Source organism: Podarcis melisellensis, assembly GCF_964234715.1.
Source record: "Podarcis melisellensis genome assembly, chromosome: 1".
Taxonomy (NCBI): Eukaryota; Metazoa; Chordata; class Lepidosauria; order Squamata; family Lacertidae; genus Podarcis; species Podarcis melisellensis.
In genome coordinates this window covers 115,477,851-115,495,989 of record NC_138528.1, presented here as the reverse complement: position 1 = coordinate 115,495,989, position 18,139 = coordinate 115,477,851, and the positions used below count along the sequence as shown (strand labels likewise).

Here is an 18,139-nt window from a genome sequence, read left to right as displayed (position 1 = left end):
TCATGTGTGCCATCCTTTATTAAAAACGGTAGCGCCTGTTATTTGCACCTTGATCTATTACTATAGACACTATCTTTGCCCAACGTAGACAGTAGTTGAACTTTGCTATTATGCATTCAATAAGTACTTCCCTCCTCTCTCTCTTTCAGCAAACTTCCTATTTGACACTGAAATAGCTGGACTATAGCGCAAATGATAGAGCAGACTTTGCATGCCAGAAAGCTTCAGATTCAATCCGTAGTATCTCCAGGTTGGACTGGAAAGCTTCATGAGCATAGCTACTTCTGAGCTAGGTGGACCATTGGTCTGGCTTGCCTTCCTATGAGTTTGGGCTTCACTAGACTGAAGGCGTTCAAGCACATTGGAACTTCAGGTTTGCACAGTTAAAGGGGGTTCAATGGCCCTGTCACCCTAGCAAGAGAAATCCACTTCATAAAAGAATTGGGTGATTTGTGGTCTGCAGCAAATGCACAGAAAGGTGTAGGATGAACAAAACAGCCGAAAGGAAGGCATCTGAACACCCTGCAAGCAAATCGGGATGAATGCGCAACAAAAACGAGATATAATCCAACTTCAGCGTAAACTTCATGTGAGCAAATCAGGATGAATGCTCGACGAACGAGCGGTCTGCCTTTTTGAAGGTGAAAAGGACCCAGAGAGGAATTCAAGGGGCATTGCATAGAAATGGCTTTCTCAACTCCAGCAAACAAGTAGAGGCAACTTGGTGAAGGGCCACCTACTCATACGTGTTACGTGAGTCCAAAGGGTTTAATGCAGCACGCTGGGATAGGCAAGAGAGGAAAACAATGCTCTCAAAAGCCTCCTAAACTCAGGCAGGGATTGTCTCTCTTCAAACAACAGATTTGGGCATGTCCCCACCCTTTAAAAATCACGTTAACATACCAGGTTATAATCCTGGAATTTAGTCATCAGCTTGGCATAAAATGGGAAGGTGGGTGTACAATTGACAGGCTGAGGTTTCTTGATTGTGAAAGGAAACTTCCTCCAGATTTTTAGAAACCAGTGTTCTCACTGAGCTAGTGCCAAGGGTGGTGTTCCTCAGTTTCAGGGCTGGCTCAAGACACTTTGCTACCCTTCCCATAGCCCAAGTCAAGGTACGTAGGGGGCGGGGAAGGGGGAGGGGCATTTGATTCAGTTTGCATTTTAAGGTAAACTTACCTAACTTACATTTTCTGAAACGAGATGAGAACCGGAACAGACTTTCTCCAAATTCTGCAGTGCAGTTTTCCAACTGGCGTATTCAAAAACGCATACACGAGGGTAAAGTGTGCATATAAATGCATATATTCGTGAAAATTGTTTAGTAAAGGTGTGTATGGAGGAGACTCTTTAGAGTCCCATGGACTGCAAGAAGATCAAACCTATCCATTCTGAAGGAAATCAGCCCTGAGTGCTCACTGGAAGGACAGATCGTGAAGCTGAGGCTCCAATACTTTGGCCACCTCATGAGAAGAGAAGACCCTGGAAAAGACCCTGATGTTGGGAAAGATGGAGGGCACAAGGAGAAGGGGACGACAGAGGACGAGATGGTTGGACAGTGTTGTTGAAGCTACCAGCATGAGTTTGACTAAACTGCGGGAGGCAGTAGAAGACAGGAGTGCCTGGCATGCTCTGGTCCATGGGGTCACGAAGAGTCGGACATGACTAAACAACAACAACAAAGGTGTGTATAGAAAGCCAAATCACACAGAAAAAATGGGTGTGTTTTGAGAAATCTGCACTAAAATGCTCATGAATTCTGGTGAGGGCTTTTTTTTTAAAAAAATTGCAAACCGATGTAGCAATGTGGAGAACTGAACTTACGGTTGAAAAAATGGGAAGCTGAAATCCATATATTCATGCCTCCCTACATAGAACCCAAATTATTTTGGCACGTGAGGCAGAAAATCCCACATAAAATACCTCACCTCCCCTGGAAGTCCAAAAACACGGAAAATTGAAATAACTAACCATTTTGGTACTTTTTCACAACACCCCAAATTGGCTTCCTGCCTGAGGTGGCTGCCTCACTCTGCTGAGTGGTAGGGCTGGGTTTGGGTGAAGAAGAATCTTCTTCAAACCTGGAAAGAGTAAAGACACATTTATGAACCTCCTCATTTCACCCTTTTAAAATGAGCCTTGCCATATTCTTCCTTTATACTTGTCCCACAAATGGGTGCTTCGCTTAGCTTTTCAGTAGTGGAGACAGAGCTTCAGTGGCTGTTGTTTTAAATTTGGCTTTTGTCTGCCCCTCGCGTGAAGGGCCCAGGGTGGATCACAGCTGTTTAAAATACAACCGCAAAGTGCCGTCGCAGAAGCAACTTCTGGTTATGTTTTACGCGGAGCAACAGAACCTGGTTTAAGATCTGACACCTTTCCGCAATAGTCTCCCAAGGACGCCTGTGTTTCCTCCTTAATGGTATTAATTGTAGTAGCATGAATAATCTAGGCACGCAGCTGGCGTGCAGGAATTTATAAATGATCAAACTAATGCTGCTTTTGAAAACAACAGTCTTCTCCTTTGCGCTACTCAAGCCACCCCCCATGGTCTCAAAGGAGCTACATGTTGATGATAAAATAAACAGCTTAAATTAACGCTTATGACAATTGATATCTTCCCTCATTAGATTTCATGTCAACATCCACTATCAAAGATGAGACAATTTGCATCTTTTAAAGCAAATTTTAAGTATGCCTTTAACACACACACACACACACACACACACACAGTTGTTGCTAGAAGTCAGAGCTTGAGAAAGAATATCAAGAGAAAGAGGAAAGATACAGTGAAGACTGAAGCCCTTTTGAGCATTCGAAGTGTTTCCCATTTGTGGCAATCTTGCTGTAATCAGTTGCCTGGTCATCTTGTGGTGAACGGATGCCATGCTGTTCATTCAGTATCTAAGCATGGGTTTTGTATCCACATTGTTGGTGCCTGTCTCCCTACTTCTTTTGTAGCACAGACAGGGACATCTAGTCCAAACCCCTGCAATGCAGGAATCTTAGTGAAAGCATCCATGACAGATGGTCATCCAAGGTAAAGGTACCCCTGACCATTAGGTCCAGTTGCGGATGACTCTGGGGTTGCGCGCTCATCTCGCTTTCAGGCCGAGGGAGCCGGCGTTGGTCCGCAGACAGCTTCCGGGTCATGTGGCCAGCAGGACTAAGCTGCTTCTGGCGAACCAGAGCAGTGCACGGAAATGCTGTTTACCTTCCCGCCGGAGTGGTGCCTATTTATCTAGACGCGCTTTCGAACTGCGAGGTGGGCAGGAGCTGGGACCGAACAACGGGAACTCACCCCATCGCAGGGATTCGAACCGCCGACCTTCTGATCAGCAAGCCCAAGAGGCTCAGTGGTTTAGACCACAGCGCCACCCGTGTCCCTCTGCTTAAAAACATCCAACGAAGGAGAATCCACAACCTTCCAAGGGAGTCCATTCCTCCTTTCTTTTTAATGCTTTATTGTTCAGAATTATATTTGTACAGTGTAAACTCATAATCATCATTACCAAGGGAGTCCATTTTACGGTTGAACAGTTCTTACTGCCAGTAAGTTCTTCCTGATGCTTAGTCAGAACCTCCTTTCTGACAACTTGAGGCATTGGTTCGGGTCCTACCTCCCTGGTGGTGTCTGTCTCTGCCACTCTGAATTCAAGGGATCTGAACCCAACTCCGTTTTGATTGGCCAACGACAATGGAGGCAATCACCCATCCCTTCAGAACGGCATTTTCCTATCTCTTAGGACAACTGACCCACATTCTACTGATGTTCACATGGAACCCTTCTCCAGTTCTCATTTGAATGTTCGCTACTACCACCAAGATCTGCACCCGCGGTGGCTCCACCCACTTCCCATGCCCTTCCGGGCTCATCACAGCAGCGCCCCTTGTTGTGGTGTAGCCCCCGGAGCCAACCAAGGGTATAGTGAAGCTGGTAGAGATCCATTCCATATCTGGAAAGAATCCGTTGCATTCAGTGATGTGGGTTTTCTGGAAACATTTGAAGTGGAAAACTGAGTATACTAGCCCATAGCTGGGATCCAGACCCCCATGCATTCCTTGGCTTTCAATTGCAATCTGCAGAACGGGAAAGCTGAATTTTCGGTTTCCGCTGTGGAAAGTGAGGAAGATCTGGTTGCAGGCGTTGTTCCTCTTAGTTCGAAAGAAGACCGTATATCTGTCTGCAACAGAAAGACATGCATCAAGAGTCTGAAGCTCTGAAGTTCACGGAACTGCTTTAACAACATACCAATTTTAAACTCCTGCACTGTTGAGCCTCAATGCATGATTCCAGGAGAAAGTAGCTATACAGTGGTACCTTGGTTTTCGAACATCTTGGAAGTCGAACGTTTCAGTTTTCAAACACCAAAAACCCAGAAGTAACCCAGAAGTCGAACAGTCTTCTGGAACAGATTACATTCGAAAACCGAGATAGGTACCACTGTAAACACCAGAGCAAGAATCACTGAGACCATGCTGTCTCTTGTCCAGATAGGACTGCAGCTGACAAGTCAGTCTACCTAAACTGGTAAAAGGTGTTCCATTCAACAGGAGAAATCTGTGCCTCTAAGTGACAGAGATGGTTCAAGGAGCACGCCCTCAAACCGCCAAGCACTCCGGAGGGAAGGCAGTCCTATCTAAAAGCATAATGGCATTCAGGTAGCCAGATCACCAACCAACATCACTTCCATCTCAGCCCATGCTCAAGCACTATTTTAGTAGTTCCACTGCCAGGGCTGTCTTAAGCATATGCGGTGCTGGGGTACAAAGATCCGCTCGGCGCCCCCTGCCCAAGGTTGCCCAGTCCCAGACGCGCAGGAGGGCGGAGCTCGCTGGCCACCTCAGCATCTCACTGGCTCTGTCACCCCCGAACTCGCGACGCAGACAGGGGCGCCGACTTATAAAAAATATTGGGGGGGCGGGGGCCCATACCGACTTATAAAAAATATTGGGGGGGCCCAAGACCTCCAAACCGTTGCTGCTGGGGGAACGAAAGGGGCGAGCCCCGGGCTGCCCCGACCTTAAGTGAACCTGTGAGGGCCCGCCCTTTGCGGCAGCCGATTGGCTGCCGCCGTGGGCGGTGAATATTAATGAGCTAGGGGGAATCCCCGCTTCTCGCGGGGCTGACGCCAGCCCCACGAGATTGTTGATGGGTCGAGAGCCCGCAACCCCACCCCCTCTCTAGATCGGGAGTGGCTTTGTTTTAACTCATTACTGAATGTATTTTAAAAGGTAACTATTGTCAAACAAGGAAAATAAAAAATACCAACATAATTTTGTGATTTTACAAAGCATAATATAACTAATAATTTTCTTAAATTATTGGGGGGGCAGAGCCCCCCCAAACGAATTTTTGAGGGGGCTCGGGCCCCCTCAGGCCCCATGGAGTCGGCGCCTATGGACACAGAGCTGCCCGGAGCAGAAGAGCCTGCTGCGGCACTCCAACTGATGGTCGGGCTCTTTCCTGGACTCAACTCTTGGGCCCTGGACTCTCGGCCTGGTGCCCCTGAGAGCCTGGCGCCCGGGTGCCCCGCACCCCTAGCACCTATGGGTAAAGATGGCCCTGTCCACTGCGTCACCCAAATCAGTTGAAAAAGAGAAATAAAGCTGTTACGTTATCTGCATATTGATAACACCTCACCCTAAAATCTCCACATATGACTTCATTCAGTTATTCTGTGTAGCTGTTAAGAAGAAAAGATGTGCATGCCAAGGACTCTTTAAAAAATCCTGACTAGATGACTCTCACGGTCCCTTCTAACGCTACAATTCTAGTTTACATGTTATAGCATAATGCTACCATTTTCTGGAATTTGTCATCCAGGAAGGAATGGAACCACCTTAAAATGGCGCCTCCAATTCCCCATGGAGAAGAAACAACAGGGCCACACTCCCTTGTCTCCAGCCTAAGATATCCATCAAGGCAATAAAATCTAGATCTAATGCTCCACTGAAATAAATCCAGAAAACCAGCCTCATTCAAAAAATGCTTGGAATTGCCACAATACCCCTGAGCACTTAGCTCAGGAAGGGGACAGTAGGGACGGACGGATGTTTAAATCTCCCACCTTTTGTTCATTCTAATAGTATCCCATTTTATTTTATTTTTAACTGAGAGGCAAAAATCACTTTTACTGAGTCCCTAAGAGTAAAAAAAAAGGAAGAAAAAATAATAATCCTGGAAACACTGTGTTACTGTATTAGAGGATGCTGTCTGCTGCTAGGTCCTTGCAATGAAAGGAGATGAAAAGACAAAACAAAATAATTCACTCCGCTGAAAGGGAAAAGGACCAGATAATTCTCTGCGAGTCAAATAACTTTTCGTATAATTTTTAATGCCATTTAAAAAGCTAACAAAACAAGTTAAGATAAAAATCGAAGGGTTTAACCTGCAGGGGTACCTAGAAGGGATAATGAGTTTTGCTATGAAAAAATAAAATGAGGAGAAAAAAAAGAGAAATATTTTAACAAAATGTAACTGGAGAAAATTATAACTCTAAATTGTTAACATAGCTTCTTAGTAAGGTCAACTGCATAATATACGGTACCTTAACCTCTTCCAGCAATTTTTTAAACACCATGCAGCTTAAATAGCCTTCTTCTGAATTCAGAGGTATTTCTTCTGGGAGACCTGAATGCAAATCAAGAGGTAATAGTGGAAGGAAATTAAAAGATGTGCTATTCTCATTTCGGGTTTTTTCCCCCCTACTCGTAATAAGAAAAGCAGCACAGAGTGCGCTACGGCATAGTGATCCTCTGCCTTCTTGAATAGCTTTTCTTTCGCTGTTAATCTGAAATGCATTACACCCTGCCTTTTCAAATAACCATAGTGTTCTTTACTCTGATCAGCATTAAAGTTCAGCAGGGAAAAAAAAGCAGGTGTCACGAAGGGTCAACGTATTAGCAATCAAAGGAAATAATAGCCAGATTAAAAAGTTTTCCTTTAATAAAAAAATAAAATAAAAAAATCCCCAGAAACTTCTGCAACACCCTGGACCTTACTTTGAGCATAAACATTCCATGCACAGACTTCAACATTGGGGAGTCGAAATAAATTGTTAAGTGACACGGAGATCCGAATCTACGAGAATTCAGTTCGATTTGCCATTTGAAAAATAATAATTAATAGCTCGCCATCTGCAACTAAATTGGACTCAGCATTCTGGCTTGCCACAGAAGGATGATGGTAAGAGAGAGAAGAAAAATAAGAGACAAAATTGTGCCAGGCAGGGATGGGGTAACTGAATGTGGCTTCTAGCTCTGTCTATCTGGTCCTCCAGTCGGGACTCTTCCCAGGCCAGACTTATCTCTAGCTTTTTCTTGAGTGATGCTGTCTTGCTTGAACTCTGATAAAGCTCCTTGCTGGACTGGGTAAGTCTGCCGTTCCCTCACACATTTTCGGTGCCGGAGGAGCTCTGTTTGACTCCTCGCTCATGTGGAACCCTAATCTGAGGGAAGATGTGACATCCTCATCGTTTCCTCTTCAAAATTAGGTGGAAATATTGCTAGTCTTGGACAGCATCCATGAAAAATAAAGATGGCTAGGTTACCTTTAACAACCTCTAGCACCATACAGCACACTAAGACCCATCTAGGCCTCAGCCCAGTATACCTGAAGGAGCGTCTCCAGCCCGGACACTGAGATCCACCTCTGAGGGTCTTCTGGCAGTTCCCTCACTGTGAGAAGTAAAGCTACAGGGAGGCAGGCAGAGGGCCTTCTCGGTAGTGGCACCCTCACTGTGGAACGCCCTATCAGATGTCAAGGAGATAAACAACTAACTGACTTTTAGAAAAAGGCAGCCCTGTATCGAGAAGTTTTTAATTTTTGACATTTTATTATCTTTTTATATGTGCTGGAAGCCACCCAGAGTGGCAGGGGAAACCCAGTTAGATGCGTGGGGTATTATTATTATTATTATTATTATTATTATTATTTATTATTATTATTAAATTTCACCACAAAGTTGGCTACACCTACCCAAGGCCTGGTCACAGAAAAATTCTGTTGCTCCACCCCTTTTCTGTTGCTTCATGGATATGCCTGTTGTATTATGATTTGTATTATGTATATTTCTACAGTGGTACCTCGGGTTACAGGCGCTTCAGGTTACAGACTCCGCTAACCCAGAAATATTACCTTGGGTTAAGAACTTTGCTTCAGGATGAGAATGGAAATTGCGCAGTGGCGGCACGGGGGCAGCGGGAGGCCCCATTAGCTAAAGTGGTGCTTCAGGTTAAGAACAGTTTCAGGTTAAGAACAGACCTCCAGAACGAATTAAGTTCTTAACTCGAGGTACCACTGTATTATGATTTGTTTTCTTTTTCTTTTCCCTTTTTTATACCTGTACCTCAGCCCACATGTATTTCTAGGGAGGCTACATATCAAATATGTGTTGGATAATAATTTAATATTGATTAATTTATTTTAAAAAGACGCACACATGCTAAATGGAAAGAAGTAGCATTCTGGCATCTTTTCATGTTACGCAGATCACACAAAAATGTTTTGGCAAGAACGTACTATTAGATTAGATTAGACAACGCAAATGGATGAAACAATGAGGCGCTCAGAGTAGATTCATAAAACAAGGCGAATGATGTTAAAACCCACATTGCACCACAGAGGAAAGCCGCTCTGAAATTAGAACAGCAATTTAACACTATTGGATCTCAAAGTTTAATATAAGAACTAGCATGAGGGCTATATATAAGATTAGAAATATGTTTGGAAATATTTACAATGTAGGAGTAACTGCCAGCTGAGTAAAGCCATCAACTACAAACTGTGATACTAGTGGAAATATTAAAGGATAAAATGGTTTTAACTTCTGCATGGCTTAAAAGGGGGTGGGGTGGTATTAGAAACCAAATCTGTTGCCTGTTAATCTTGTTCTCATGCTCCAGGCTTCTTCCGTAAAACAGAACAATATAGAAGTGCATCTTTCTACAGGAGATACATGTTACTGGGGTGCAAACCAACTATCAGGAAGGATGATTTAATCTAATTGTAGATCATGTCCTAATTTACAAAGATTGGTCCTCACAACCTCGCCCGCTATGGTGAGGTGCGCATTTTTAGTTAGATCGTAAAAATAATTTCAGAATCTGCAACAATACACATGTGTGTGTGTGGCGTGTGTGTGTGTATTTTATTCATATACTGCCCTTTCAAAGATCTTGGGGCGGTTCACAGAATAAAATACAAGATAAAACATAGTAAATAATTAAACTAAAACAACAAACACCCCCTTCCCACACATGCAATTAATATGCTGTAGGTTATTAATCAGCCATGGTTGAAGAGGAACGTTTTCGCCTGGCACCTAAAATTAGATAATAAAGGCGCCTGGTGAACGTCCCTGGGGAGAGCATTCCACAAACAGGGAGCCACTACAAAAAAGGCCCTTTCTCATGCTACCACCGTCCGGACTTAACGTGAATTATCATATGCAAATGCTATGCAAACCTGCGTCCTGTTGTGTTATTTTTTTTAGTGACATATTTCCTCTTTTTTGGGGGGGGGTAATAATAATAATAATAATAATAATAATAATTCATACCCCACCCTCCCTGGCCAGAGCCGGGCTCAGGGCAGCTAACACCAGTAAAATTACAATAAAAATATAATGGGGGGGGAACCATCAATTTAAAATACAGGTTAAAATACAATTTAAAATGCAGCCTCACTTCAAAAGTGGCCCATAGATGAAAACCACAAGGAGAGGGAAACATAAGGGTCAGACTGAGTCCAAGCCAAAGGCCAGGCGGAACAGCTCTGTCTTGCAGGCCCTGCGGAAATATGTCAAGTCGTGCAGGGCCCTAGTCTCTTGTAACAGAGCGTTCCCCCAAGTCGGGGCCAGTACTGAAAAGGCCCTGGCCCTAGTTGAGACCAATCTAACCACCTTGCGACTTGGGACCTCCAAAGTGTTGTCATTTTTGGACCTTAAGGTCCTCCGCGGGGCATACCAGGAGAATGCAGTCCCGTAGGTACGTGGGTCCTAGGCCGCATAGGACTTTAAAAGTCAAAACCAGCATCTTAAACCTGACCCTGTACTCCACCGGGAGCCAGTGCTGTTGGGAAAGCACTGGATGAATGTGACCCTGTGGCAAGAGGGTGAATGTGACCCCATAAGGAGCCTCACTGCGGCATTCTGCACCCACTGGAGTTTCTGGGTCAGCTTCAAGGGCAGCCCCGCGTAGAGCAAGTTACAGTAATCAAGCCTGGAGGTGACCATTATGTGGCCACCCTAATCTTTAGGGGAACTTCTTTCCCTGAATGTAGCATTCAGTTATTGTGGCATTTGTCATAGCCAATCAGAAGCAACGTTAAAAGAGGGCAAGCCACATTCAGAACAGTGAGGTACAAGCCCAGAATCTCCATGGTCTGCATTCAGCTGGCGATGTGTTTGTGAAGATGGGAGACGGCACATCCGTTACATTAACCGCTCGTGTTGGTGTTAATTGTGTTTCTTCTTTTGTTTCTTATGTTGTATTTTATTGCACTGCAGTTTGAATGACTGGTCTCAAACTATTCAAGATCCAGACCGGGAAATAGCTTGATATTTGGCATAGCTGATAAAATTCATAAAACCACCTAGCTTGCGTTTAAAAACTGGTCTTGGCACCCTTAACATTATTTATGAGTCCTCCCTGAGGCATCCTGTCCTATGGACTAAGATGCATACATCGATTTAAATATGGAGTGAGGCTGAGGCAACTGCCTGTGTGCGTCAGAGTGTTCTATGTCAATATATTATCAAGTTGCTTGAATAAATTCACAGTTGCCTCAGACTAAAAGGTGTGGGGAGGTGGTAGAGAGGCGAGCAGAATAGTCACAGTATCTGAGGCAACAGTCATGCAATATTTTTTCTGAGATATGAATACCCAGAGATCTATACTGGTGAGTCAAAAAGGCCACAGCTGCTCCTGCAGTTAGCAGCAGCCAGTAATAAACATCAGTGGGGTGATACGAGGGGCAGAGAAGGGAACTTCCAGTCTAGGGGCTTCCCATTTAGCCAGACCCCACACCTGTTCTCTGGGACCCACCACTCCTAGGTAATTAGCCTCTAACCAACCGAGGAGTGTGGGGAGACGGAAGAGAGAGGTTGCAGGGAGAGGAAGTTTCGAAATTCCTGCTGCTCGCATCACCTTCCACAGAGGTAGAATGAATTGTGCTTTGTGTGTATGTGAAAGAGAGTGTGTTGGATGTTAAATATGGGAAGCTACCAAGATGCCACTGATAAATAAAGCTACTTCCCTCAGAGGCTAATAAATAATAATAATAATAATAATAATAATAATAATAATAATAATAATAATAAATTTATACCCTGCCCATCTGGCTGGGTTTCCCCAGCCACTCTGGGCGGCTCCCAACAGAACAACAACAACAACAACAAAGCAATAAAACATCAAACATTAAAAACTTCCCTAAATACAGCTGCAAGATCCGTATAGTTAAAGCTATGGTTTTCCCGGTAGTGATGTATGGAAGTGAGAGCTGGACCATAAAGAAGGCTGATCGCTGAAGAATTGATGCTTTTGAATTATGGTGCTGGAGGAGACTCTTGAGAGCCCCATGGACTGCAAGAAGATCAAACCTATCCATTCTTAAGGAAATCAGCCCTGAGTGCTCACTGGAAGGACAGATCGTGAAGTTGAGGCTCCAGTACTTTGGCCACCTCATGAGAAGAGAAGACTCCCTGGAAAAGACCCTGATGTTGGGAAAGATGGAGGGCACAAGGAGAAGGGGACGGCAGAGGACGAGATGGTTGGATAGTGTTCTCGAAGCTACCAGCATGAGTTTGACCAAACTGCCGGAGGCAGTGGAAGTCAGGAGTGCCTGGCGTGCTCTGGTCCATGGGGTCACGAAGAGTCAGACACGACTAAACGACTAAACAACAAAAACAAGGCTGCCTTCAGATGTCTTCTAAAAGTCAGATAGTTGTTTATTTCCTTGACATCTGATGGGAGGGCGTTCCACAGGGCGGGCGCCACTACCAAGAAGGCCCTTATCTCACTTGGCAGGGGGCCCTTGAAGAAGGGCCTCAGATGAAGATGTCTGGGTCTGAGGGGAGAAGTGATCCTTCAGGTACTGAAGTCAAGATCCATGGGTGTAGCCAGGATTTTTCGGGGGGCAGGCTTTTGTTGGGGGCAGAACCTCATATTTGCATTGATTTGTATTGATTTAGGGGGCAGTTGTCCCCTACCCCCCACTTGGCTATGCCCATGCCAAAACCCAGAGCTTTTTTTCAGCCAGAACTCACATGAACTCACTTTTAGCACCTCTCAGGTTGGCATCATTGCCATTCTAAGAGAGCCATTCTAAGCATTCATGGTGACCTCCAGCACCTCTTTTTCTAGAAAAACAGCACTGTCAAAATCAGTTCTTTGAACTGGGCCACCAAAACAGAAACCACCAAAAATGGCACAGTACAGTACTGGCATAATATACAGTGGTACCTCAGGTTAAGTACTTAATTCGTTCCGGAGGTCCGTTCTTAACCTGAAACTGTTCTTAACCTGAAGCACCACTTTAGCTAATGGGGCCTCCTGCTGCTGCTGCGCCGCCGGAGCACAATTTCTGTTCTCATCCTGAAGCAAAGTTCTTAACCTGAAGCACTATTTCTGGGTTAGCAGAGTCTGTAACCTGAAGCGTATGTAACCTGAGGTACCACTGTATGTGCAATGTACCATGTCAGTTAGCAAGCATATTTTGTACCAACTGAAGTTTTCAAAGTTAGCCACAGGTAACAACACATTACAGTTACTGGCTCAATAATGAGCTCTTGCTTGCATTTATAGAGATCAGGGGGAAATTCCATTTGGTTGTTTAAAGGCAGGCCTACTTAAGTTGCACTTTCCGGGACAACATGTGGGTCAAAACACAGGCCATCTTAATTAGCACTTCTATTAATTTTGCATTTCTCTAGCCAAGTGATGTGCACAAAAATGCACGCACTATCAGTGAAAATAACATACAAAGATGCATTCTGTTCTGCAAAAATGTGCATATTAGGCAAAATTGCATACGAACATCTATATCGTAAGATAAATTAGCACAAAAATACTGACAATTTTTTCAGGAGGGTTTAAAACAAAACCCTTTTGCTATTTGCAGTCAAGCCATCTCCCAGACTGCTTCGTTGCCCATGGGTGTGGCATACGCAAGAGAGTTCTGCTCATTGGGAGAAATGGTGCTTGGAAGCAATTGTGTCAGCTCTGCATTCTACACAGCCACCAGAATTCCAACAGCCACACCAGCAGGAAAAATTCCCCAGGGCCTGTGGAATACCTCAGAATCCATTGATCTCAGGTAGTGGATTAGACTAATTGTTTCCCTCTGCAAATGTGGTGCTGGGGGGACAGGACCTGTCACTTAAAGTTTAATTCCCAGCAGGAAATGGGCAGGTGTTAAATAAACAACAACCACACACCCACTTTTAGAACACCATCCTCGCGTCCAACTTCACTCTGGTTACCGTACATTGGAGACCCTTCCAAATTGTGGTGCATTATTCCCAGCAGTGCAGAGTGGGGTTGCTTTCATTACCTGGTTTCCTAATGCAGAGGTGGCTGCTGGTAACCAAGACAAGGTCGAAGTGATGTTGTTGCAGCAGCTGAGCCATTCTGATGCACCTGCTGCTGCTGCACCTACACCAACAGCACTGCGGCCTCTCCCATCTTGGGTACTCCACTGGGAAGCCGGATAAGCAAGGCTGCCCCACCAACTGCTACTGATAATTGCGTTTACTTAGCTTCTTGGGAGAAAAGCTGGGGGACAGGACCTAGACTTATTGATTGAACAGCAGAGAGACAGAGAAAGGGGTGATCAGACAAACCTAGAAAGCATCTTAAAAAGCAGAGACATCACCTTGCCAACAAAGGTCCGTATAGTTAAAGCTATGGTTTTCCCAGTAGCGATGTATGGAAGCTGGACCATAAAGAAGGCTGATCGCCGAAAAATTGATGCTTTTGAATTACGGTGCTGAAGGAGACTCTTGAGAGTCCCATGGACTGCAAGAAGATTAAACCTCTCCATTCTGAAGGAAATCAGCCCTGAGTGCTTACTGGAAGGACAGATCCTGAAGCTGAGGCTCCAGTACTTTGGCCACCTCATGAGAAGAGAAGACTCCCTGGAAAAGACCCTGATGTTGGGAAAGATGGAGGGCACAAGGAGAAGGGGACGGCAGAGGACAAGATGGTTGGACAGTGTTCTCGGAGCTACTAACATGAGTTTGACCAAACCGCGGGAAGCAGTGGAAGACTCTGGTCCATGGAGTCACGAAGAGTTGGACACAACTAAATGACTAAACAACAACAACAAGAAGAAGCTTATCCATACATGTCTGGTACTCAAAGCTGTGGAGCAGGCCTGGTGACCTCAAGGCCAAGCACAAAGTTCCAAGAAGTGACAGGTGATCCAGGGGTAGGGTCACTGTTATTCTTCTCTTACAATTGTTGGCTTTGTTCAACACCTCAGTCCACAAATCCTTGCATGCAGCAGCAGCAGGCCGTTTAGGGCTACCACATTCACTTGGTCAGGCAACACAGGCCGGTAGGAGTCAGGGTCCAAAGTCAACAATGGCCAGCGGCAGAACCAAGAGACTGTCTTTTATCTGTCTTTGCATCACCCCTTTCTCTGTCTCTCTGCTGTTCAATCAATCAGTCTTTTATTGCGGTCAAAGACCAGGCAGCAGAATTAACAACAGCAACATATACTACATCAGCACCAAGGGGCAGGCGCAGTAGATGAAATTAAAAATTCCCTATAAACTTATTTGCATTAAAAAAACAGCACTCCTTCAGCTGAAATCTCTCTGGTGTTGTCTCTCCCCTCCTTGCCACTTGCTTTAATCTGAGAGCTGCATGACCGTATGTTGTGAACCGCCCTGAGATCTGCGGGTATAGGGCTATATACAAATTTAATTAATAATAATAATAATAATAATAATAATAATAATAATAATAATAATAAGACCAAGAACCACAGGTTGCCCACTTTTGCTGCCTGCACACAAACGAGTGGAAGGATCTCTTCTAGACATCCCCCCACCCCCACATTGAAAACACCTGAGAAACACTGACAAACCAAATCAAAGCCAACAATTTCTGTCTGCTGCTGGGTAGGCATGTCATGTGGTGATTCAAGTTCTGTGAGTTACACCCCAACCTTAATTATTACATTAAGAGTAGGAGGGAAAAAATGATGCTACTTTGGTGGGGGTTTTTTATGTTGTAGCTCTGCATTACACAGTTGTATTTTAAAACGGCCTTTTTGGGGGCAAATAGCAGCTTGTGTGTGTTGTTTCTCAGTAGACCTGAACTGAGAGCACATTCAGACCGAAGGTTGCATGGGTGCTTTTTCTTTCAAAAGAAGAGTGACCAGTTATTTTGTGTCGTCTTTAGGAGACCAAATAGTGCAACCAGAAGTTTGGCCCTTACATTAAAGTAACAGAAACATGTTCATGTCTCTCTTCTAACTTTTGTCGAATCCAAAAGCACAAGTTCTAAAAAGGCACGAGATTGGAGTTTTTAGCCAACACCATGGCAATGTGCAAGTCTCCTTATATCAAATATAATCTCCCGCAGATATTTTTGTGTGTGTAACTGTTGATGTTTGAATAAGAAGCAAAGCTGGTGCCATTTGCCAGGAAATCTTGGGAAAACGTTTTTTCTAAACGTGCACACACAAATAACCTCGCCTCAGCAGTATTTATAAAAGAGTAAGTTAGGCTTGCATTGATTTGCAAACGAGGCCGGAACAGGGCATTTAAACCTTTCTGTGGAGAAATGCAGTTTATTCTATTCTGTTGGGCTCTTGCCTTCGAATTTGACAGGGGCTTAGTTGGGCTAAATATAAAGTTGGCTCTCTCCAGTATCTTTTATTCCCCCCCCCCCCGGTCGGTGTGCTGGGGACGGGAAAGAGCGCGAGGGATTAACGTCGCCCTCGACTCCCCAGTGATGTGGGGAAACTCCGCAGCTGCCTGGGAGCCAGCCGCCAAGTGGGCGGGCCGTGCTTTGCCCCTCGGCTCCTAGCCTGGCCGGGCGCGGGGTGGTGCTGTTCTTGCAAGCTCTGAAGGCTGGGTTGTGGTGTGACTCCTTGTGACATTAACCGGAAGCGTGGGAGAGCCGGGGCACGCACACTCGCACTCACACGCTCACGCGCGCGCCCAGGGGAGCAAGCCGAGGTCCCGCGGGGTGAAAGCGGAGTTGCTCGGGACAAGTTGGCCGCTTCCCTCTTCGGCGGGTCCCTCCGGGAAGGTAAGGGAAAGCGCGCTCTGCTGCAAAGCCTGGCGGGCTCGGCGTTGTGGTGGGTGGAGATTTCGCTGGAGGAGGAGAAGCTCGGGTGTGGGAAAGGAGGTGGGGGGCAGCGGGGGCGGGTTGCGAGGAGATGAACGCGCGTCCCCCCAGAATGTCTGGAGCTGACATGGCGGGCGCGAGCGGGCGAGCGCGCTCCTCGCTTGGTTTGCCTCGGGGGTTAGGAGGCGGCGCGCACTTGGCACAGTTGAGCGCCAAAAGGCGAGCGACCCCGCCGAGAGTTTGCGCTTTTGGAACGGGAGAAGAAACCACTTTGCGCAATACGGGGTCTGGGCGGCCGGGGGGGGGGGGGAGAAAAGAGAGTCCTCTTTCCCCCCCTGAAGCCGGCCTCAGGCGCTTGGAGGGATCGCTGCAGTCTGGCTTGCGCAGCCCCCTTTGCCTGCCAAGAGGATTTATGTAAGTTTCTCAGCAAGTTGAGAGGATCATTTCCTGCTCTTGGAAGCGCCTCTCTGCGTTTAGCTCGGACACGCACACACACCCTCTCCTGTTCCCGCTTTGGTGACACACACGCCTTTCCTCTCTTTTTAAAAAAAGTAACTTGCAACTTGCTGGGAAGTTTGGAGAAGGGCAGCTTCCGCAGGTCCTTCCGCCGCTGCCGCCCGGGTTTCAGGATTGCGCATACCTGTGCAGCGCCGCCCTGGGAATGGGCGCAGGGATGATTCAAGCCACCTGTCATCTTCTGGGTTTCGGGCATTCCTCATCCTGGCGGCTAATCTCGCAGGAAATCGTTAGACTCGTTTTGGGTTTCTAGTCCCGTAGGGATGTCGAAAAGTTTGCAGCAGCAGCAGCTGGAGTGGCACCAGTTGAGAAACAAAAAAAAGGCAAGCGAGCAAGGAAAAACTTGGGTATTTAGCTCTGGTTTGGGGACACCCCCTTGCCCTGTGTATTCCCCAAAGTTTGCTAAGCAATATTTCCCACCACCACTACTTTTGACAGTGTGTGTAAAGAATGCATTCTGGCCTTTTAAGCAACAGAATGCCCCCAAATTAACAGTATGCAGTACTGTTTTTCTAGAAAAAGAGGTGCCGGAACTCAATTGTTCTCTTAGAGTGGCAATGCTGCCCACCTGAGAGATGCCAGACCTGAGTTCCTGCAAGTTCCATCTGGGGGGGAAAAGCCCTGATAATAGATCCTGAAATTTTGACAGCCTGATACTTGGCAGGTTTATTTGGAAGTAAAGCCTACTGGGTTTTAGGTGATGGTACCCTCATGGACTTGGTCCTAGGTGGAATCACTACGTAAACAAAACAGGAAAGAGCTGTTAACATGGAAACGCAAGTGTTCTAAGTAAGAGGGCATTGGTTATAGCCAGAAAGGGAGCCATGGCATGTCAGGGCACTAGTGGGGAATTAAAATGGCTGCTTTCTACTGCTGCTGCCACCACCAGGCCCCAGGCTTCAGGGCCTGCATCAGTACCAGCGGGCCTGGTTACTGGGGTTCAGGCCCTTTGCAGCTGCCTGAGAGTGCTGGTGGGTGGGCCCAAACCTTTTTAAAAACACACAAACACACACACACACACACACACACACACACACACACACACACACACTCTTCCTCTGTCTCTCCCTTAAGGCTCCTGAGAATTTTACTGGGTGCACTTGACCTAATAATTGTGAGGCGGCTGTTGCTGCTGTGTGTTCTCTTCACAAAGCGTTTCTCTGCAGCCTCCCCCACCTGCTTGCACTACTGACCTGAAAAATCCACATGCGTGGACCAGATCTTAAACCTCCGCAATTCGTCCCTTTAGGTCCATGTCTGCTGACTTTAGGGATAATTCTTTGAAGGTGGTCAACCACCGTTTTTTTAACCCTGGTCCGAC

General features: G+C 46.0%; 1 long non-coding RNA gene across 1 annotated transcript in view; it reads left to right on the top strand.

The window, feature by feature from the left end:
- Nucleotides 1-6,629: 6,629 nt before the first annotated feature.
- LOC309363780 overlaps nt 6,630-18,139 on the top strand; it is a 122,985-nt gene continuing 111,475 nt past the window's right edge. The window contains exon 1 of the long non-coding RNA XR_014165586.1: nt 6,630-7,493. This is a non-coding gene — a long non-coding RNA (uncharacterized lncRNA). The remainder of the gene's footprint in view (nt 7,494-18,139) is intronic.